This window comes from Podarcis gaigeae (assembly GCF_964106915.1).
Source record: "Podarcis gaigeae genome assembly, chromosome: 5".
NCBI classification, from domain to species: Eukaryota; Metazoa; Chordata; class Lepidosauria; order Squamata; family Lacertidae; genus Podarcis; species Podarcis gaigeae.
The window spans coordinates 60,655,505-60,679,645 of record NC_139681.1 but is presented as its reverse complement, the minus strand read 5'-3'; the positions used below and the strand labels follow the sequence as shown (position 1 = coordinate 60,679,645).

Below are 24,141 nucleotides of genomic sequence, written 5' to 3'. Positions count from 1 at the left end.
TGCTGCTGCAATTGACTGATTTGAGGACATAATTTGGTGATTTAAATAAGAAGGACTTTCGGATGACTCCAGCTGAACATTCTAATAAGAACATATAAAAATTAATGTGCAAAATAACCAAATCCATCAAAAACCCGCTGCTCTAATTTTGAATGTAAATGAGTTTGAAAGATGAAAGACTGAAGGGTGCCGTCATCAACATCTCCACTCCTCCATGCTCATTTGCACACTCTGATATAGTCGTGTTCATGGTAATTTGCATATCCTTCTATATAACATGCTTGGGTGAAACTAACAGCTCTGCTTCCAGAGTGCATGAAATCAAGCTTCAAAGATCCCATCCTCAGTGCAAGGGCCCTTGGAAGTTGCCCCAGCCCCTCTGGCAGTATTTGTCAGCACCATTACTCACGCTTCTCGAAGCTAAATTAAATGCTGACCTGAAATTTATATGCTCAGGTTCTGCTGCAGCTAACGGAGCCATCAGATCCGACGGTCTATCAACATATGTCAAAGGATGCCATCTTTAGGAAGGGACACAGGAAGCTGTCTTATTCTGAGTCTGACCATTGGTGCCTCTAGCTCAGTACTGTCCACAGTGATGTGGAGTGGCTCTCCGTGGTTTCATGCAGGAGTCTCTTCCAGCTCTACCTGGAAGGTTTGGAAGGTTGCCAGGTTAACTGGGTGTGAGGTGACAGGAAAACAGAGTTTTTAGCTGGTTATTCTGAGAAGAAGAAAATCTGGGATCCATCTTGGGCAGGCTGGCTAAGATGCCTTGGACTCAAGGGCTGTACTGCTGTCGGGGGCAAGGCCCTCTTGAAATGACCATTCTGCCAGATCTGGACTCCTTCCATGTAGACTGAAGGTGTAAATAGGTGAATAAACCATATTTCTTAAAGCTACGACAACCTCCACTGTGTCTCAGTTCTCCAAAGGAATACAGACCCCAGGTGAATGCCTGGAACCCCCAGGAATCTTGCAGAGAGTGGGGGTGGCACACAAATTTTGTAACAATATGCACGTTTTTATACACTGGTTGGAGAACTGCATCAGACATTTCAAAGAATGTGACTTTTGAAGGATAGGTGTGTTTGAGCTTGTGCATTGGTTCAAGAAGTAGGAATTTAAGTGGTTTCTCATAAAAACTCAAATGAAATTGCATTTCTTGCCCATCTATAATCTGGAGTGAGCTGTTTGCTTTGTATTAGAAGAGGACCCATAGAGAGGACTGGACTTTTCCTAACATGCTTACCAAACACCACTGCTTATGAATAATATTCCAGCCTGAAAATACCAAACCTAGCCTGATATCCTAATGCCTGCTTGACTCTGGGAGTAAGGACTACTGAGCACAATGAAACCCGTTGCAACCCTTGTTGATAACAGCCCTTTTCCTAACACACTTACCAAGTGTTGCTGCTTGGTAATAATATTCTAGCCTGAAAATACTGAACTAAGGCTGCAATCTTATTCACACTTTCCTCTGGAAAGAAGGTCTGACTTCTAAATAACATGCATAGTACTGGGATGCACTTTAAATATCTATTTTTACAAAGGTGGGAGCGATGGACACTATTGGCTTGAATAGAACTTGCAGCCCAATATTGAATATGTTTACATGGAAGTTGGTATCCTAACGACTGCAGTTTTTTTCTGGAATGAAGAAAAATGGTAATATTGTGGCAGGAAACATTTAATCCTACTGCCAATGTGCTGCTTGGAGTCAGTGGAATTGTATTTCTTGAAATGACTGACCATTCAACAAGGTTGAACTAACTGGAAGAAGAGAAGGAAAAACAAGGAAAAATAGTTTGCTGCAAAGCTATCAGTAAAAGCTGACAACAAGAAGATAAGTGTCAAGTTTTATGGAATGAGACATGGTTGTTAAGGGATGGCTAAGCAAGAGCTTTTATTCTGCGTCACCATCATTATTTCAAACATACGGGTGTCAGTTCAGCATATAATTATTTGCATTTGAGTCCTACTGAGCTGGAGGACATTGCATGGGTAAGGCTGAAACCTTATGCACGTGGATTATAGATTAAATCCCAATGAAGTTACTAGGATATATGCCTTAGTAAACGTGCTGCACTTGTTCCAGACTGTAGCCATGGCATTTCTCTAGGAATGAGCCCTGTTGTGAGCATAAGTTGCCATATGAAAAAAGGAGTGTTGCAAATCAATTTGAAACACTCCTTTTTTCATATGGAACAGATTATACATCCTGATGAGGATTGACATATCCACTGTTGCCAATATGTCCATCCCATAATAAGCACTTTAAAAGCAGCCCTGTTTATAATAAGCACATAAAAAGCAGCCCTGTTTAGGGAAGCTTTTAATATCTGAAGGACTACTGCATTTTAATATTCTGTTGGAAGCTGCCCAGAGTGGCTGGGGAAACCCACCCAGATGGGTGGGGTATAAATAATAATAATAATAATAATAATAATAATAATAATAATAATTATTATTATTATTATTATTATTTTGTTGTTGTTGTTGTTGTTGTTGTTGTTGTTGTTGTTGTTGTTGTTATATTGCAGGGGTGTGGAACAGGATCCAGCCAGTGAGCTGAGCTCCCTCATGGGCCACTTTGACAAGGGGGCAGGGCCACCCACCTGTCAATCACCTGATGTCACCATGACATCAAGGATCCTAGCTTCAAAGCAAAGAATCAGGAACCCACACTGAGTGTGTTCAAGATTCTTTTCTTCTTTTCTTTACATCAAAGCTGCAAAGAAAGATCCCTGCCCAACCTGGGATTTGCACTTGGTGCCAGTCAGGGTGGTCTTGGGAACACCCAAACGTAGCTGATGCCAGTGGGGTTTGCAACCACCACCAGAACTCTCAAGTGGAAGCATTCCTAGTGGGGCTTGCATTTGATGCCAAATTTAAGAGGTGCCAAATACAAGCCCCTGTTGCCAACAAATAATTGGGAGTGCACTTCAAGGTTTCTGATTGTTCCTTTGCAGGCTCTGTAGGAGGTGCATGTGTGTTACCTTTCCACTGTTGCTACTTGTTACTGCTTTCTTAATTGCAAAGCAATTGCACTACAATACAAACATAATTGTTGACATTCCATAATCCAGAGTCCACATGCATTTCAATTTCTCAAGGCCTGTAAGTATTTGACCAATCTACTCTATCGTATATTGTTCTGGAAAGCTACCCTGACTAAGGCCATCCAAAGTGATTTTAAAGGTTGCAATTGGTCTGCACTTATTGATTTCCCGCCCCCACTTCTTTCTGTCTTACGGGATCCTGGCAGAGGCATGCTTGCTAGAGACCAGCTGTTCACTGGGTACAGTGCGACTGCATTAGCTGAACCGTTATACTGATGGTAGGCCAGCTAAATGGGGAGCCAAACTTTATTTTTAGATCTCATTTCATCCAACCAAAGCAGTAAAGTTCATTGTTTTGCTCATTGCATTTCTTTATTTGCAACTTGAATCACCTTGCTCCCAGCATTTTATTGCAGGGAGAGTGGGCAGCAAGCTTTTATTGAAGGTTTTTTAAGAGGCTGTGGGCGGGGTGTGTGTGTGTTATCAGCACTTTAAAGCATTATCGTAAGGTATGTTGACCAAAGTGAAGAAGTGATAGAGGTTTCTGCCTATATTGGGTTAATATTTGGTGAAGTAGCCACACAACATTCAAGGTCTCCTCACCACTACCCTACAAAGAATATAGGTCTGAGCAAAAATGCACCTCAGTTCAGTGCTCTATTTACAGATGGCAAACTGGAGAGACCATTTCAGCAGTTTGGGTGACTGCAGTTGTGGAAATGTTCATGGGGTGGAGCTTATAAATTGGGGGGGCACCCTTTCTGCGGCACCCACTTTTTTACCCAGAATGTCCTGGAGCATCCATGGCATTCAGTGGAGTGGAGATTTTGGCTGCCACCTAGTGTGGTGGAACAAAAACAAAAGCATATAAGACACCCTCCCCCCCCTACACACACTATTTAGCCTGACAGCAATGAAATACTTTTTCACAAGTTATACTGAAGAAGCTGACTCTACCCATGTATAAGTGTTTGTGTAAAGAGTGTATGCCTCTAGATTTGTTCAGCCTAGCTATTGTGTTCAACAGACTATACACTTGCTGAACATTATATGTACAGCTTAACTATACAGGTACTCAGGTGTAATGTGTGAACACCACTTCTGCAAGCTGTTTTGTGATAAGAATTGGTGACTAACTGCATTATCACCCAGAACATTTTGTGGCTGGGTGGAGATCTGAATGCAGATCCCTCTGACCTAACATTTCTAATTGGGTTCTTGCTCTTTAAAATGTCCCACTGTCTATTTATTAGAACATTCGCCTGTGCACACAAAACCTGCATCTTTGTGGACTCCATTCTAAGAATCATTATTGGTTCTATTCCTTCTTAGGGTTTGAAACATCTCTGCTGATCCCTCATTGCAGACTCGTCACTCCCTCACCATCTTTCACAGTACTGGCTGTCTACCTGGACCATGGTGATGCCAAAGACTGGCTCAGAAAGCTAAGGTATGTAAGAGAGCAGAAATAGCTCCTGCTTGTCTATCTTAAAGATCTGGCGTGGTTTACTCTGCATCTTTTTGATGATGGATCAATTGCTGGTATGGTGGGGTGGCCAAACCCTTGCTTCCATTGGAAAGGACTCTTTATCATATTGCACCTGCTGGTATGATATCTCCAGCCTTTATCCCCACATCAATATGTCTTGTTTCTACTAGAGATCCAGCTTGTGTGCCTTCAGATAGTTAAGCTTGTGATAGCTCCTGAAACTGTCTATTCCTCTTATTATTGGCTGTTTGAAGATACTGGAATCTGGAAGTCCCCTGCTTTGCCTGTGCAGGCATTGAGACCCCTGAATTCTGCCATTTCCCAAAACCGATAATACTGGAAAGATCACATAAGGACATGTACCTGATCCTTGTTTTATTCTTGTTTCCAAGAAATGTTCCCCTGAGGCCTCCTTTAGTTCAGTCTGTTTTATAATTGGTGGGAATTTCCCCGGCACTGTCATTGGACTTTCCATGACTTCCTGGGCTTGAGTGTGAAATCTGATAATGCTGGCTCTGAATCTTCTGTTCTTGCCTCGGAGTATTGGTGCCTCTGTCAGGGAGACATGAAAAATTCCTACTGCATTGCACACTACAACACAGTGCTCTCCGGATGAAGAATAAAAGGTGGCTTGCATACCTGTAAATAAACTCTCATGGGGCCCAAATAAAACAAATAATTGTGTAAACACTGAAACGGATAGCTCCTTCCTCCCAGGCACAATTCAGAAGTCTTGCAGAGTTGGCCTAAGGGGGATACCAGAGCTTTGCAGATCCATTTGATCAGTGGAGCACAGACTGCTTCCTATATATTTTCATTTCATATTGAAAACTGCTGGTGAAGATGAAGTATTCCCTACTATACATTTCCATTACTTGGTGACTCTCACCTGGTGCAGAGTCAAGCAAAAATATGTTGTGTAGCTGTGTGTAAAGCTCATGGGAAACTTTCAGTTACTTTGAATATAAGACCTATTCTGGACCAGCTGCACTGGTTGTCAGGGAATTTCCAGACCCAGTTTAAAGTGCTGGTTTTATCTTTACAGTATAGAGCTAACTAACTTGGGACCAGGCAATTTGAAGGACTGCCTGCACCTGCATGAGATTGCCTGGCCCTTAAGATTATCCACAGGGGGCCCACTGGTCAATTCCATCAAATTGGTGGGGAGAAAAGACAGAGCCTTTTCAGTCGTTGCCCCTTCCACTATGGAATGCCCCTCCCACATGGAGTGTGATTTGTGTCCTTATTAGCTGCTTTCTAAAATGGCTCTCAAAAGCCCCAATCAGCTTATTTGCCTTTACAGAAACCTGACTGGGAGCTCTGTCACACAGCTGATTCTACCAGTCAGCTGATTGCCACTGACAGAACATCTCAATTGCAGGGAGCAACTGGGCACATACCATTTTGTTCCTTAGGATCCATGTCTCTACCTGACCCACACCTGATGGTGGGCATGGCTTAGGGGAAATGGCCTCATCAGCTGAGCTGGGACCAATGTTGGCCTGTGGGCCAGAGGTTCCCCACCCCTACTTTAACACACTGATATCCCCCTTTTGTTTCTCAATAGCCTCATTTGGGCTGTATCATTGTCATAAAAAGAGCACCTGAGTTTGTGACTGGCATATAGAAATGGGCTAAGATCAACAAGAGCTTTCAGGATTCCAGCTACTCCATTCCATCTGCCCCATACCCCAGTTTTCTGCCCCCTCCCAACAGTCAATCATCATTCTGTACCCACTGAGCATTCTTAGCTCTGATTGGTCTGTCTTGTTGTTGTTGTTTTTTAATGTGTTGGGTTGGGATGGACATACTTATGCCCAATGCTAGCTACATTAGCAAAATGGATTTGTCTATTGATTTATATGGGCAGCTCTTACTTCTGTTTCTTGGGGCATAAAATAGTGAACCAGGAAATGTCCTATCCAGACAATGAGATGGTTCTGTCTAACCTTTTTATATCCATATGCCTCCTCTTCTATCTTCCTTTCTCAGCCACTCCATCCCCCTGCCCCACCCAGTTTCCTCTCAGCATTCTGTGCTATTAAGCATGTTGAGTCCCAATGGGCTAGAGTGTGTGGGTTGGGTGGTTTCTGTTTTGGCTACAGAAGTGAGAGCACTTGGAGAATTGAAGCAGAACTAAAGTAAAGGACATAAGGTCATATGATGATTTAAACTGATGGTTAGGAGAGTTAGACAGTTGATGAGGGTTACGCAGGAGAGCTGGGAAAAACACATGGATGAGTAGGGGCAGAGGCATTTATGTTTTATAGAAAGGTTGTCATAGCTAAAATGTATACCAATGTGTAACAAACCTAGCTATAGACAACAGTTTGGGACTCAGGAAAAGATGTATTTTTTATCAGATGCATGAATTCCCAAAGCTGGTGCTACAGAAATAGATTGTCCATTTGGGTGTTGTGAATCTGTATTTGTTTTTCTTATTGAGAAACCAGTTTGAGTAACTTGATAACCTCTCATGCATAACTACCACCTGGCAAGGAAGTGAAAGCAAGTGAGAACTGAGTTCTGTGACAAACACGTTGCGTCCCGCTTGAATGTAAGCACTAAACCATAAATTTAGTGCTACGTGAATGATCTTGTTCGATCAGAACATGGCTTATTATCCTGGGTTGTTAACCAGCATTAACCCAGAATTTCGTGGTTTGGCTATAATTCCGCTTACCTTTTTCATGACGCCAGCTCCACTGCCACTGACATTAAATTCCTCCTGCCGAACTTCTGGCTGGTGGGAGACAAAACAACCTCTCATGCAAACCAGGGGATTTGAATCTGGTCCACCTTTCATTGGGGTTGTGGGTTCACAGCACCTGGGCATGCCATGGGAAACTGTGGCTTAACAAAAGGCAAGATCTATCAGCTGAAACCAGTGCACCTGGGGGGGAGGAGCAAGGGAGGAACACACATCCACAGTGTTCCTCCATGACTTCAGAAACCATGGTTTACGATGGTATGAATGAACATCTGAATGTAACTATTAAAACTATGTTTTTGCATGTACAAGCAGCTCAATTGGTGGCATTCTCAGATAGGGTTGGGAAATCCTAGAGAGCCCCCCCCCAAAAAAATTATTTTCATTTACATACAAGAGCAACATACAACACCAGTAGCTTGTCTAGTGGTACAGTCTTATAAAGTTTCATATGCAGTACATACCACACAATCAATAGGTTTATTTATGCATTCTCAGTTCAGCTATTGTCTGTATAGAGACTCTTGTACTGAGGGTGGAATAAAAGTATTTTCCATCTTGTTTATAAAGGAAAAGAAAGGAAGCCAAGTCTCACCAAAAGTGACTTGAATCGAATTCCTGGACTAGCATGGTCAGGGAAGAAGGTTTTACATCATGGCCTTAGAGAAATGATGCCAGTCAATGCAGATGAGCTTTCACCACTTTGGCACCCTCCTGATATTTTGGACCCATCAGTCCCAGCCAGCACAGCCTGATGTGGACAATACTCAGTAAGATAGGCTAACAACCTGTCTCAGTAAAGTTGAGTTCCCTATGACCAATAAACTGTGACTTGTTAGGTAATTGTTGACATGCTATGAGGCACCGATGAACGAGAGAGACAAAAACAGGAAAGAATCAGGCCACATTCATGAGCTTCCACTCCATGACTGAAAGTCAAGGATCCTTTAATAACCCTTTTGATGGAACTGAAATGTGATTTGTGACTGAAGGCTTCCCAAATCCACATTACTACCACCATGTCAGTTTTATATCAGTGGAATGTAAATAGACTAATAAGATATCCCACTGTGTTAGCCTGGAGGTAAGTTAAACATGCCCTTGAAACCAAAGACAAACTAACACATAATTAAAACTCTCATAGTGAAATCACCCTTGTGGCAGAACTGTGGGTCCTTGTAATGCAAAGGGAAGAGTTCAGATTAAAACCTGGTGCTGCTTTTCCATCAGAAAGCCCAGAGCATCTTTGACTGTTACCTCTAGGAACCCATGGAAATCCTGATCTGATCTGGGATGGGGGTGGAGGCAGTGAGGAGTTGAAAAGAAACATTACAAAAGGGAAGAAAACCCCTGGAGCTCCCTGTTCCCAAAGCTCAGAAAAGCTGTTGACAAAATCACCAAATCTATTCCAAAATTAGACTTCCATAATACCATAGAAAGGATGGACTGTGACCTTGTGTCAGTACCATGGTCCATGTGCACAGGTAAAAGAATGCCGAGGGTCACCTTCAGCAGCACCTTCCATGCCTCTTCAACCCCTTCGTTCACATATGTTGTGCAGACGTGGAGAAAGCTCCTGCAATTTCACAGAATGTAGAACTGTACCAGGTGCAGCTTTCCCCACAGCAATGGGGAACCCCATTGCAACTGATGGAATCACCCCCCCCTTTCTATTCAACTCTTAAAGATACCAGTGTCCTCTCAGGAGCTTCTCTTAGCAAACTGCAACCCTAGATGGGCAACTTGCCACATGCAAAGCTGATCTGTGCTCCTACAAATGAGCAATAGTCTTCACCTGCCCATAAGAATTCCAATGCATTTATCCAGGTGTTCTCCACAAAGAGGTCCACACACAAACACCACTTAGGAAGGAAAAGAGGTCAGGGGTATTTTCTGTTTGACCTATAGCAAACGTGAATCCCTCCAAGCAGATCACAGTTACTTCTCTTGAAGCAGTTAATCTCCTTTAGTCACTGGTCTTCAAACACCAGAGATCTGTTCAAGAAAATTGGAGATATGAAAGGAACATTTCGTACAAAGATTTCCATAATAAAGGACAAAAGTGGAAAGGACCTAACAGAAGCAGAAGACATCAGGAAGAGGTGGCAAGAATACACAGAGGAATTATACCAGAAAGAAATGGATGTCTCGTATACCCCAGGTAGTGTGGTTGCTGACCTTGAGCCAGACATCCTGGAAAGTGAAGTCAAATGGGCCTTAGAAAGCACTGTAAACAACAAGGCCAGTGGAAGTGATGGTATTCCAGCTGAACTATTTAAAATTTTAAAAGATGATGCTGTTAAGGTGCTACACTCAATATGCCAGCAAGTTTGGAAAACTCAGCAGTGGCCAGAAGATTGGAGAAGATTAGTCTACATCCCAATCCCAAAGAAGGGCAGTGCCAAAGAATGCTCCAACTACCGCACAATTGCACTCATTTCACACGCTAGCAAGGTTATGCTTAAAATTCTACAAGGAAGGCTCAAGCAGTATGTGGACCGAGAACTCCCAGAAGTGCAAGCTGGATTTAGAAGAGGCAGAGGAACCAGAGACCAAATTGCAAACATGCGCTGGATTATGGAGAAAGCTAGAGAGTTCCAGAAAGACATCTACTTCTGCTTCATTGACTACGCAAAAGCCTTTGACTGTGTCGACCACGGCAAACTATGGCAAGTTCTTAAAGAAATGGGAGTGCCAGATCACCTCATCTGTCTCCTGAGAAATCTCTATGTGGGACAAGAAGCTACAGTTAGAACTGGATATGGAACAACTGATTGGTTCAAAATTGGGAAAGGAGTACGACAAGGCTGTATTTTGTCTCCCTGCTTATTTAACTTATATGCAAAATTCATCATGCGAAAGGCGGGGCTGGATGAATCCCTAGCCGGAATTAAAATTGCCGGAAGAAATATCAACAACCTCAGATATGCAGATGACACAACCTTGATGGCAGAAAGTGAGGAGGAATTAAAGAACCTTTTAATGAGGGTGAAAGAGGAGAGCGCAAACCTCTGGCCTTCTCCAGCTTCCATCAGCCCTAGCCAGCATGGCCAACAAGGAGGGATAATGGGACTTGTCATCCAGAGGTTTCCCACTGCAGCATTACGCTGTGTGGGATTTCATCAAGGGCTCTGCTGATTCACTGCATGCTTTCCATCTTGTGTGATCTGTCACATGTTAGAAGCTGCCCCTTGCACAGTGGGACGCAGCCAGCTGCAGAGCTTTTCCAAAGCTGTCAGTCGCTGAAAACTCTCCACTCCACATCATCTCTCCGTTTCTGAATTGCATTCTGCCCGGTGATATTGCTGTGTGGCAAACCATTTCAAAGATGCATACCTGTCAACTGTCCTCAGAAATGTTCCATTTGCTGCCTGCTGTGCAACATCTTAGCTAATGGACTGCTATACAAAAGAATTTAAAGATATCTTAAGTAGCTTTTGAAACATTCATTAAGGAAAATGACAAATGGATGCATTTTAGTAGCCAATGAGCAATATTTTGACGTTTGTACAAATTCAAACATGCAGCAATAGAAGCACATGGCAATAAAACAGAAAGCCTTTACAGCTTTTTGGAAGAAATTGTACTTGGCATTGGAATTACCTTGCTGAGTCAGGCCAAAGAACCCCCCTTTCTATCACTCCCTTTGGTCATATGGGTGAACCTGGGAAACCAACAAATAGTTGGTTGGGAGCTGCCCAGAGTGGTTGGGGAAGCCCAGCCAGATGGGCAGGGTATAAATGATAACATTATAATATTATTAAATAATATTATTAAAATGATTATAGTGCATAATGGAGAGAGCCATTCTCTGCTGTTTGCCCTCAGCATCTGTGCAAGGGTCATAGCTCAGTGGTAGAGAATCTGTTTGCATGCCAAAAGTCCCAGGTCCCATCCCAGGTGGAAGAATTGCCATTAAGTATCAACAGTACTGATCTATATGGACCAATGGCATCCTTTGGTCTAAGGTAGCTTCCTATATTTCTCTATCGTTCTCCAAGTTAGACTGCCTTTGGAAATGGAGGGTCTGTTTTTCTTGCTCTTACGGTTAATTTTGCAATTAGCAGATATGTCATCCATGAATTTAGTGAGTCTTTTTTAGAGCCAGTAACAGCACCTCCTGGTAACAATGAATCCCATAATTATGCTTTGCATTAAGAAATGTTTCTTTGTGTTTGTCTTGAACCTCCTGTTAATCAGTTTCAATTAATTTGTGATCCAGGATCAACATTCTGACCAGATGTGATGAATAATGCTGAATGTGAAATTGCTTGCAAACATGTGTACGTGAGTTATAGAATCACAGAATTGTAGAGCTGGAAAGGACCATGAGGGTCATCTAGTCCGACCCTCTGAAATGCAGGAATATTTTGCCCAACATGAGACTCAAACCCATGACCCTAAGATTAAGAGTCTCATGCTCTCTAAAATGTTGAATAATTTTCATGATGATTTAAAAATTCAAAAATTGCTGCAAAATGTGGAGCACTGAATTTAATATTTGGAAGAATATAAACTGAGAGAACCCCCTGGAGCCAATCTCGTGGGTGCACAGAAGTCTACAGGGGAGAAGAAAGAAGGGGAAAGTTCCATTCTCCTAGCACACATCCCTTGCAGACTGCCCAGAGTCTTTTGTGTGGTCACTCACAATTCCAGTACAGAGTCGTCTCTGAGTTGCCACAGCGTCACATCTGACATCACAGTATTTTAGTTGGGCAGCAAACACTGCTGAGCATACTGATAACAGCCCAAACATGTATAAATGAATGAAGAACTGAGTTGAAGGTGTGCACCCCAACCTTAGCTTTGGGCTGCCCCAAATCATATATTTAAACCTCCAGAAGAGTAGCTTCTACCTGGGAGCATGATATGCTTAAGCATAGTTTCCCAATGCCAGAAAACCTTAATGTATGTAAAAGCAAATAAAGTATGGGGGCAAGTGCATTAAGGTTTTCTGGCATTGGGGAACTATGCTTAAGCATATCATGCTCCCAGGTAGAAGCTAGCTTGCAGTTGAGCCACAAAGTGTGAGCTGCCAAAAATGTGTCTGCTTGAAAAATCGGCTCTCACGCACTGATATATGCAAACTCCAAAAATCTGGAAACCAGACATTAAGTTCAGAGAAGAGTTGACATTTCACTGAGGAAGAGTTGGATGATTATTGCGATGACTAATTTGTAAGGCGAATGTAAGAACAGATGTGATCAGAACAAGGTAACTATGTTGTTTCACAACAAAAATGTAAAGGTTTCTACATTTGAAATCAATTACAGGGTGAAATCAATGCAGTTAATATGTTGGGAGAGAACAAGCCTATGATGCAGAGATAGAACTCTTAATTAATGTTTGACCTGTAGGGCAACTTAGGAGAACAGAGCCCAGCAGCCACCACTGCAGGGGGTATGAAAAATGTGCTGCACCACTAGACCAGAACAAGTATTATGTGGCAGCTGTAACAGTGCCAGTTCCATAGATTTGAAGTGGATAAACAACTATACATGGGATAAGGCAAGTAAACTGGTCTCAAGCCATTAAGGGTTTTATTTACTAATAGTAGCACCTTGAACTTGGTCTGAACAGAGGTGTTGTATGCTGATCAGGTCTCCTTCCTGCCAGCGACAATACTGCAGCATTCTGCACTAACTGCAGCTTCTGGGTCAAGCACAAGGGAAGCCCCACATTGAGTGCATTGCAGTGATCCAACCTTGAAGTCACCAATTCCTGAACTACTGTGCTCAAGATTGTCTGGTCTAAGAACAGCCCTAGCTGTTGTACCTGTGGAAACTAGTAAAAGGTCGTTTTAGCTCCCTGGGCCTCCAGGGACAGGGCTAGATCCACAAGCACCCCAAACCTGCTCCTTCAGGGGGAGCGCAATGCTGTCCAGAACAGGGTTTCTGGACACTCGCCCACAGTGCTTCAATCTTGCCAGGATACAAGATCAGCCTCATCTATCCTATCACTGCATGCAGGCACCAGTTCAGGACTACCATGACTTCTGATTCAGATCCTATGGAAAAATGGAGCTGAGTGTCATCAGCATACTGATGGCTCTTAGCACCACAATTCATAATGACTACCCTCTTTACTCAATGGGAAAGTAATCTTGAATCACTTCTTTTTGTGAGGGGGGGGGGGGCTGCTGATCTGATGTTCAACGACAGCATTTTACATTGGTTACTGTCTTGGATACCATTACAGTGGTACCTCGGGTTACATACGCTTCAGGTTACATACGCTTCAGGTTACACACTCCCCTAACCTAGAAATAGTACTTCAAGTTAAGAACTTTGCTTCAGGATGAGAACAGAAATCATGCTCCGGCAGCGCAGCGGCAGCAGGAGGCCCCATTAGCTAAAGTGGTGCTTCAGGTTAAGAACAGTTTCAGGTTAAGTACGGACCTCTGGAACGAATTAAGTACTTAACCCGAGGTACCACTGTATATTCTTTTATTGCACAAAGTGCTTTTTTCCCTAGGGCTACTCAAGGCACCTTTCCTTTTTCAAATGTTAAAAGTGTGGCGCTTGCTTTAACAGCTTCATGGTGAGTACTGGCACTTTTCTTTCTAAAAGGAGGGGGGAGGGAGCTCACTAATTGCACATACGCAGTATATGAACAATCTTGGATTTGGGAAAGACAATATAGACACAATTCAAACAAATGAATAAAGCCACAAGGCATACAAACCCATTGCCAATGACACGCATTGTCTGAAAGCTCACATTTTCTTTCCTGCCATGTCATTTAATTCATTTAATAGGATTTCAAGTTTGCTGTGAATATCCAGGTTTTTAGTTGTAATCACAGAGTGAGTTCAATTCAGTCTTTGGTCTGTCACACAGGTGAGGCGGTTTATAACTTGATGTTTTTATTAACACTAAGAAACATTCCTGTAAAATCAGAAAGACATTTTCATCTTAACAATCCCTGATTGAATTGATCGAACTGGTAATGAAATCTTATCCTGTATGAATGAAAAACAGGAAGAGCAAGAGGAAAGGATGAGGAAAATATAGGCTTAATCAGTTCCATGTGCCCTAGGAGGTCTTTGGGTTTGTATGTCTTGGACAACAGTTCTCTAAGCCAATAGCAAACGGCTTTTGAAATGGAGGGAACTTTCAAAAGCAGTTAATGATATTACACAGGGGTCTGTGGACTTGGGACTGAGCGAATCTATCTATTTCAGTTTCTTTCTCTGTTTTTGTCTTTATTTAGATTAGTTTCTTTTATCTTACGAAAAATATTTAATAAAATTTTGGTTTGTTTTTATAAAAGAATCACTTCCCCAGTCTTAAGCTGTTCTCCAAATCTGAATCATTTCACATTAAAAATAAATAAATCTTTATGGAAATTCACCAGCAATTTCATGCACATTTCCCCTAATGCAATGGAGTTCTGTATGCTGGTATAGCTTAGTCAGTAGAGCATGAGACTCTCAATCTCAGGGTCATGGGTTTGAGCCCTACCTTGGGCAAAATAATTTTCTGCATCGTAAGGGTTTGGACTAGATGACCCTTGTGACCCCTTCCAGCTCTACAGTACTATGACTCTGCTATACCTCTGGTTAAGAACTTACCTCTGGTTAAGAACTTACCTCTGGTACCTCTGGTTAAGAACTTATTTCATTCTGGAGGTCAGTTCTTAACCTGAAACTGTTCTTAACCTGAGGTACCACTTTAGCTAATGGGGTCTCCCGCCGCCGCCACACGATTTCTGTTCTGATCCTGAAGCAAAGTTCTTAACCCGAGGTACTATTTCTGGGTTAGCGGAGTCTGTAACCTGAAGCATCTGTAACCCGAGGTAGCACTGTATTTTGTTTAGTAACGTATGCATTTTCATCAACACTTTTCAATAATATACAGTGGTACCTTGGGTACCTCGGGTACCACTCGGGTACCTCAGGTTAAGTATTTAATTTGTTCCGGAAGTCCGTTCTTAACCTGAAACTGTTCTTAACCTGAAGCACCACTTTAGCTAATGGGGCCTCCCGCTGCCGCCGCACCGCCGGAGCACAATTTCTGTTCTCATCCTGAAGCAAAGTTCTTAACCCGAGGTACTATTTCTGGGTTAGCGGAGTCGGTAACCTGAAGCGTATGTAACCTGAAGCGTCTGTAACCCGAGGTACCACTGTATGCATTTTTGTCCACATTACTTGGTCAAAGAACTGCATTGCAAATTTTGCAGAAGTCTGGATTTCGAAGGACAGCTGAGTTTCAGTTTCCATATTGTTTCAGAAAGTGTAAATTAGGTAGTTTCACATTAAAATGGCAAGCCAGTCAAATTTCTCCCAATCGCCACCTGTGATTCAAAAGGAGGGAGGAGTCATAGATCTCACTGGCCATGCCCGGTTCTTTTTTTTGCAAGCATCCATTTGGATTTGACAAATGCATTTCACACACACCCAGTAAGAAATGTTCGCCCAGCTTTTGCTCTAGCTGAGAAGGTCAGGAGCCTATTGTGATCTGGAGGCTGGGAGGAGAGCTGTGTTGGAGATTGTTATTTTATCTTGGGAACTGGCAGGGGGTAAAAGATGAAACATTAAGTGCACTGGATACATTGGTCTTGTTGTCTCCAATTCAGCCTAATTATTAATATGCTATGCGGACAGCAATGCTTTATTAATTGTATCAGTAGCTGGTGATCAATGTGACAAGTCAAGTAAAAGAGCACTGTTATTCATCAGCATTGTCAACAGATAATTGTCCTCATATGCATTTGAATAAGACAGAGGAAGAAGCAGAATGAATGTGCTCCTCTTATCACATTTAAGTTTAGCTCTGTAAGTGTCAACACAATTAAAGCTAGGAAGGGCACAAGGCAACATAGAAAGATTCATATTCTGCTATGGTCTGTAATATTCTGGAATGTACATTCCAAAGGGGTCTAAGCCCCTTCAACTAATATATAATTCCTAGTGAGTCATACCACTGTTGAAACCCAGCACAAAAGGGAAATACTCAATGAACAAGGAGAAAAAACTCCAGACATCTTGCTGCAATATGTATAATTTAAAGGCTACTTGGACAGAAACAGTAAAGTACTGCATGCAATTGACCATTAAACAATCTGCCATGACATTTTTTGAGCTTTCACAAGCAAACAAACAAAAAGAAACCACCTCAACACAGAGACACAATAGCATGAATTCCAGGATTGTGCTGAAGTATACTGGAAACAATGGGTGAGGGACCAGTGAACCCCTCCAGACATTTTTGGACTACAACTCCCATAATTCTTGACCATCAGCTATGCTGGATGGGGCTGGTGGCAATTGGAGTCCCAGCAACATCTGGGGAATCACAGGTTCCCCATCCCTGCTGGAAACCAATGTAGAGATCCTTTACAGTGTCTCTGTGAGTTTCCATTCAAAAAAAATGTCATGTCTTAGGCAAAAGAGAACCACATGATGGAAGTAAGGTGGTATATAAATATGGGATATAAATGTACCCATTTAAAAACAACGCCAACTCCTGAAAGCACATTGAAAAACAGAAAGTGGCCTAATATTAAGAGGAAGCAAAAATAATACAGAAAAATAAATAAACATACCGTATTTTTCCATGTATAAGACTAAGTTCCCCCCCCTAAAAAGTAATGTCAAAAATTAAGGGGCGTCTTATACATGGCTACATCTCTATCCCCCCCCCCATTTTCTTAAATCTGAGTCCCCAACAATAGAGGGCATCTTATACATGGGGCGTCTTTATAGACGGAAAAATACGGTACATGCATACATACATACATACATTGCTTATATATATAGAGAGAGAGAGAGAGGTTCTGGCACCTCTCAGGTGGGCACCGTTGCCATTATAAGAGAACAAGGGAGGTGTTCATGGTGAAATCCTGCACCTCTTTTTCTAGAAAAATAGCACTGATAATAGCTATAATTATAAAATAACGTGTACAATGGATTTTGGTTGATGACAGCCTTCCTCGGGGCATGTCAGACATGTTGCCTTGAAAGGGAAACTTTTGTGCCACCAGTGAAGGTTGTCACTGATGTGTTGAGCATTTTACTTTTTCATTGGGACTGTTAATAAAGGCATTCTTTCAGTGTGGTCTTGAGGGTTTGCTTCCTTTTGTTTTAGTGCTCTATTTTCAACTGCAACCCAACAGAATTAGGTGTGATTAAAACTTTTTAATTGGAGGGGAGGGTCTTACAGCGAGGGGGGAATAGAGACAAAAATCTATTGGGGCTAGATGTGACCTGTGGGCTGGAGGTTAGCCACCCCTGCCCTAGGTAAAGTCTATTGATCTCCATAGGTTTAATTTGTTGGATTCTGCTCATAACCTTGCTTCACACTCACAGGGAAAAATTAGCAGCTACTGTATTATTTACAAGCTAATTTACTGCATATTTTATTTCCCCTTATTTCTTATTCTGTGTGGATTTTCTCTATGGATTTAAAAAGAAAATTATCAAACAGATGTGCTTTAGAGATGTCATCCTCACGTGAAAAATTTCCAGGGCATAGACAAAGCGAAACGTGAGTTCTGGATTGTTAATTGATCGTGTTGCAAAGCAGTGAGATTTTATGAACAGTCTCTGGGGGAATCTGTCGAATATACTTCAGTGTGCAATAAATTTACTAAACGATGAAAAGACCAATAGGCTAGGAAAGCTATTGGATGAAGTAGGAGTTATTTATTTATTTATGTAAACTGTTTTGTGAGTTAGGAAGTTCATGAGGCAAAATGGCCAGTCGAAGTATGCACTGCTTTAAAATGAGGTGAATTAAATAGGGTTCCCTCAGCATACAATACCTAATTATGCAAAAGGACTTTAATATAACCATAACAATACAATACACAACAATATAGGTAAAGGTAAAGGTACCCCTGCCCGTGCGGGCCAGTCTTGACAGACTCTGGGGTTGGTGCGCCCATCTCACTCAAGAGGCCGGGGGCCAGCGCTGTCCGGAGACACTTCTGGGTCACGTGGCCAGCGTGACAAGCTGCATCTGGCGAGCCAGCGCAGCACACGGAAACGCCGTTTACCTTCCCGCTGGTAAGCGGTCCCTATTTATCTACTTGCACCCGGGGGTGCTTTCGAACTGCTATGTTGGCAGGCGCTGGGACCGAGCAGCGGGAGCGCACCCCGCCGCGGGGATTCGAACTGCCGACCTTTCGATCGGCAAGCCCTAGGCGCTGAGGCTTTTACCCACAGTGCCACCCGCGTCCCTTACACAACAATATACTACTTGTTAAAAAAGAAAATTCAGAAACACACTAAATACATCCACTTTGCAAGCACCACCAGGGACTATTTAGTCAAGGAGGCATCTCAGCAATAAATCTAACAAACAACCATACAAAATATTCTGGAGAGGGAATTTTTGTATCACACCTCTCTGACCAGCCACTTATTTTTACTTACTTATTTATTAAATTTTCACCCAAAGATCACAGGTTGGTTCGCTACATAAAAATACGAAATGAGAACACAACATATATAATAAAAAAACCAAACAAATTGCCCACAATAACCTAATGCAAGACGGGGTCCCACATATCTGCAAACTTGTCTCTCCTGCGTTCATCCCTCATTACCTTACGTCTTTGTGTTAGTTTTTCAACCAGGGCAAGAGGCCAGATTTTGGACTGCCGTCCCTGAAATGCATTTAATACTTTCAGTGGTGGCCTATCTCTAGACGAGCAAGAGCTATTGAATGCAAACCTAGGTCTTTGTACAATAAGCCATAGTGAAGCCATAAACATAGTAATTGTTGTGTTTCTCTATTAGGACTGGATGTTAAAATGTTTTTTTTAAAAAAAATATTCTTACTTTCTTGACAGGGTTTTTGAATTAGTTGGCAGGTTCATTCCTTAGCTTGCCCTTCGCTAAAATTCACTAGCCAGACTAAGGAATCACAACAATTCACTCTTTCCCCCATGCATTTTGTTTTAGGGAAGAAACTTGCTCTATCAACTTAAATGTTAGGGTCCCCCTTCCCTGCAAGCAATATGCTTAGGATGTGTTCTGAGCAAAATGGTGAGTGAAGCAGAAGAAAGCTCTTTCTGTGACAGTTTATTTGTTCATAAATCTTTTTTCTATTAAGCAAAAGCAGAGAAATCCTCCGAACCATAATTATTTACCTTCTCCTGGAAATTGGGGAATCGCAAAGTGTACTTTACACATCTTTGAGCCCCTGAAAAACATCAGAAGAAATTCAGAACAGGCCCAGGGGGCAAACTCCAAGAGGCAACGTTTAGAAGATTTTAAACCTCTGAACCTCACTCTGTGGGTATGTGTGTCTGTGTGTGTGTGGACCTTGCTTTTGAAGTCTGATCTGCTGTGGAAGGTCAAAGCCCTGAGAATCACAGCTATATTTTGCATTCGTTCCATTCCTCACAGGTCATAGTCACTTCACTTTGGAATACTATGCCTGACGATTACAGGGCTTGACAATATGTGACCTTCAAACCCAGCTTGGAAATACATACTTTTAATGGCATTTCCCATTGCTAGACAGGCATAACTCTGGTTGGCTGCTAGCTTATCTCTAGGAGAGAGTGCTTCAGTTAGAGTATCTATAATCTCAGGACTTATTTTTCGATCTATGAACTGAGCATCAGAATGTAAAATAAAATAAAATTAGAGCCTCTCGTAGCTGCTTAATTCATCTACCTTTTCTCACAGGAAACATTTAATTTAGCAGAACTTTTTAGACTGTGGTGTGTGTTTTGTGCACAATGTAAATGCTTTAAAAAGGGAAGGAAAGAACCCCACACCCCAGTGTTTTTAATAAGATGTGTAGATCTGAAACTGCTGGGAAAATGGGTCTGATATCCAGATAGAAAACAGCAGGACCACCAATAACTCTGCAGAGTACTGACGGGACATCACAGCATGATTTAAAAATCTATGGAGGCCAAGAACTATGATTTGACATGTGTCTCATTACATATATCACAGAAAGAACCACTAGAGCTACTGTGACTGCTGGGGGGGGGGGAAGCTATTAATTGTCCATTCCACACTGGTTTCCAGGTTCAAATAGAATGTCTTTAACTACTTCTGTTCTTTATTGCTTGGTTCATTTCCCATGCAATAAATCTGACAGGAGAGTTGCTCAGCAAAGGTTTGGAAGAAGACATGGATGCTTTACAACAGGAACATTAAACTATATCTCATCTTCAAATTCAAGTACTAGTCTACAAGTGTTCGTGTCATAACCATTTTTTATTTTATTTTATTTTTTTACTATTGGGACATGCAATTTGCATCTTAAATTTTTTCTCCTTAACCCACGGTTGGGGGATGAAATACAACCACATTATATCCTCCCCTCCTCAGCCAATACATTTTGCTTCTGTTGGAGGTGTGTGTGTGGTGGTGGGAAATCTGAATTCTTCCATAAATTAAAATGTTGGAAATGTATTCTAAAAAGGGTGAAGATATACTTTCCTCTCCCCTTTTAGTAAAGAAGTGTTTCATCTAATACAAAGGTAAGGAACCTGTTAAGCCCAAGGGCTCCACTCCATCATGAGCAACCATCTGGGAGGGACGGCATGCCACTGGTGGGCGGGGCCAGAGACAAAAGAAGGTGGAACAACAGGTGTGACTCTTACCTTTGCACCAGAGGCTGCCTTCAGTTTTTATGTAGACATTTTTCCATCCAAGCAAGGAAAAGGCATTAGTAGAGCTCAAGAATACACAAAAACACCTGAGGAGTGTGTGGAGCAGGGTGTCTGATAGGCAGTCCTTTTTTTCTAAACAAAATGTTTAGGTGTACTCTCATTTTGACTCAAGAAAACCACCATTTTTTAGTTCAAATTGGGGAAAACAATACAGTAAATGGACAAAAGTACAAAGAACACGCATTACCTCATATTACACAGCTGACAGCTCACAGCAGCTTCCACACATCCACATTCCACACTGCTTTACACATTAAACGCTCACTTCCGTCTGAGACTCAGGAAACACAAGGAAAAGAAATGAAGCCACCATCAGAAGAAGAAGAAGAGTTTGGATTTGATATCCCGCCTTTCACTCCCTTTAAGGAGTCTCAAAGCGGCTAACATTCTCCTTTCCCTTCCTCCCCCACAACAAACACTCTGTGAGGTGAGTGTGACTAGCCCAAGGTCACCCAGCAGCTGCATGTGGAGGAGTGGAGACGCGAACCTGGTTCCCCAGATTACGTGACTACCGCTCTTAACCACTACACCACACTGGCTCTTATCAAGGGTGGTAACAACGAAACTAGATTCCAACTCTTACTTCACACATTAAACGCCCGCTTCTGTCTGAGACTCAGGAAACACAGTGACAGGAAATGAGGCTGCCATCGGGGGTAGAAACGGAACTGACGATTCACCATGCCGTTAGATTCACAAAATGTTTAGGACTGCACATAACCCTGTGTCCCCCCCCCCCCCCAGAAAAAAAAGCACTGCTGAGAGGTATGGCCTAAGGAGGGTCTGTTTTGGTGCAGAGTCACAAGTGCCAGATAGAAAGATGTGGAGGGCCACATTCAGCTCCCAGGCCTGAGGTTTCTCTACCCCTAATCTAATATGAAGAGTAAACTAGTGTTAGAGTGGTGGACGTGGAAATAGAAAATCCAGACTCAGTCATGAAACTTACTAGGAAGCTGGTATAAGATCCCAGAGCCACATACAGAGGCCAGCCAGACTGGCTTCCTTCAGCACTGGAAAGAGGACAGCATTCTCCATCACATCTGAAGCAACAGACTATTTTAGGGGGCTCAGAAAAGGCTGTACATGGCACACACACCATTGCCCCTATTTCCCATCAGTGAGCACCTGCCACCTGAGGCAGATGCCACAGTCTGCACAATACTAGGGACAGAAAAACACTCTCTCTACAAAAAAAGCACCACAGTCACTAGGAATAAAGCTTCGCTGGGCATTCAAATAGTTTTCAAGTAGTTGTATTTTTCAATAGATGCTTCTGCTGGCTGAGGAAGGAAAGTGGGAATACTTTGACTATCTATGCTGTGTGTTTATCAAGTGTGAAGGGAACCCAAACCTCTTCCCACAAGTTAATGTTTTTCAGGTTAATATAGTTGCAATTGCTGGATGTGCTCTCATGTAAAAACATTTCCCCAATATGAATCTATCTACCACCCTGCATATGAAAAATGGCATTCCTCCTCCCATCAAAAAAGGGATAGATTCAATCTATTATCCTCAGGAGTCATTACGGAGCTAATACCTGTGATTGTGACATGTGAGTTCATAAGGTTTGATAAACTCTTCTGAGATGCATCTCCTCTTGAAACATATTGCAGTTTGTGGAAAGATCTTATTATTCTCAAGGAGCACTTCAGGCTTCAGAGAAGTAATCCTATGTAGATAAAAGGCTGAGCCTCTCTTACCAATTATTTCAAGGGTTGACTGTCATTTGTTCCATAACCAGGAGGCGGCAAGAATTCTAGTGATGTAGTTTATGATGTCACATTTGCTATAATCCTGCCTCTGAAACAAATCACTATAAAAGGGAATGAAAACGTGATAACTGAAAATGTCAATTTATTAGCAATATGCTATGTAAATGATAGGGTGGTGCTGTGGGTTAAACCACAGAGCCTAGGACTTGCTGATCAGAAGGTCAGCGGTTCGAATCCCCGCGATGGGGTGAGTTCCCATTGCTCGGTCCCTGCTCCTGCCAACCTAGCAGTTCGAAAGCACGTCAAAGTGCAAGTAGATAAATAGTGTCAAAGTGCAAGTAGATAAATAGGTACCGCTCTGGCGGGAAGGTAAACGGCGGTTCTGTGCACTGCTCTGGTTTGCCAGAAGCAGCTTAGTCATGCTGGCCACATGACCCAGAAGCTGTATGTCGGCTCCCTCGGCCAATAAAGCGAGATGAGCGCCGCAACCCCAGAGTCGGTCACAACTGGACCTAATGGTCAGGGGTCCCTTTACCTTTATGTACATGATATTTCAGAATATTTATTTATTTATGTTTATTTTTAAAAAATCTGTCCTGTGTATTTCTCCAAAGAGAGTCTAAGCGACTAACAAACTGTAAGAAAAACAGAATGAAAGAAACAAAATTATCTAAACACCTTCATACATTCAGATTAATAAATTAACAATATCCGACCCATTGAAGAAATCCCAGCAGCACAAAAATAACATAGAGCTGAGTCAGCAAAAAATACAGTTAATCAAATATCTTTTCACTATTTATTTCTTAAAACTGAAGAAGAAGTTGATGTAAACAGCCTATGTTCTTCATTCAGTCACAGTCACTGTCGCAGTCATTTTTTAAAAAGAAAAATCCATTGATTGATTTGTACATCTTACCTACTTTTTGCAGTTGTATTCATTCTCTGCAGCAGAATAGTAATGGTGCTATTAGGCAGGTACAGTGCTATTTTTCTAGAAAAAGAGGTGCCAGAACTCATGATGAACACCTCCCTTATTCTCTTAAAATGGCAATGACAGCCACCTGAGAGGTGACATAACTGGGTTCCTGTGAGTTTCCCCTGAAAAACAGCCCTGGGTAGGTACCACAACAGAAATAGTCCCACCCCCTCACTTTCTGAGGATGAGAGATTTGGAGCAGATGACAATCAGAGTTTGCAGTGAGGAACATATGGAAGAAGGGAACCCATTCTAAAAATATAGGCCGAACAACATTGTTTCTTGATTCACATTTGTGCAAATAAAAGTAACAAAATTGACTACTACGGAATCAGCCTTCTGCCCTTCGGTTGTTTCTGGACTACAACTCCCATCAGTCCAGCCAGCCCAGTCATTGGTTAGGGGTGATGGACGTTGTAGTCATAGAATCCTAAAACTGTAGAGTTGGAAGGGACCCCAACTCTATGCGATGCAGGAATATCAGCTAGAACATCCATGACAGATGGCCATCCAACCTCTGCTTAAAAACCTTAAAAGCCTCCAAGGAA

The 24,141-nt window shown here is 42.2% G+C and overlaps 1 long non-coding RNA gene across 2 annotated transcripts in view; it reads left to right on the top strand.

Moving 5' to 3' along the window:
* LOC310845900 overlaps positions 1-24,141 on the top strand; it is a 222,528-nt gene that overhangs the window by 192,667 nt on the left and 5,720 nt on the right. For both annotated transcript variants that reach the window (XR_014565037.1, XR_014565038.1), the window contains one exon: positions 4,395-4,512. This is a non-coding gene — a long non-coding RNA (uncharacterized lncRNA). The remainder of the gene's footprint in view (positions 1-4,394; positions 4,513-24,141) is intronic.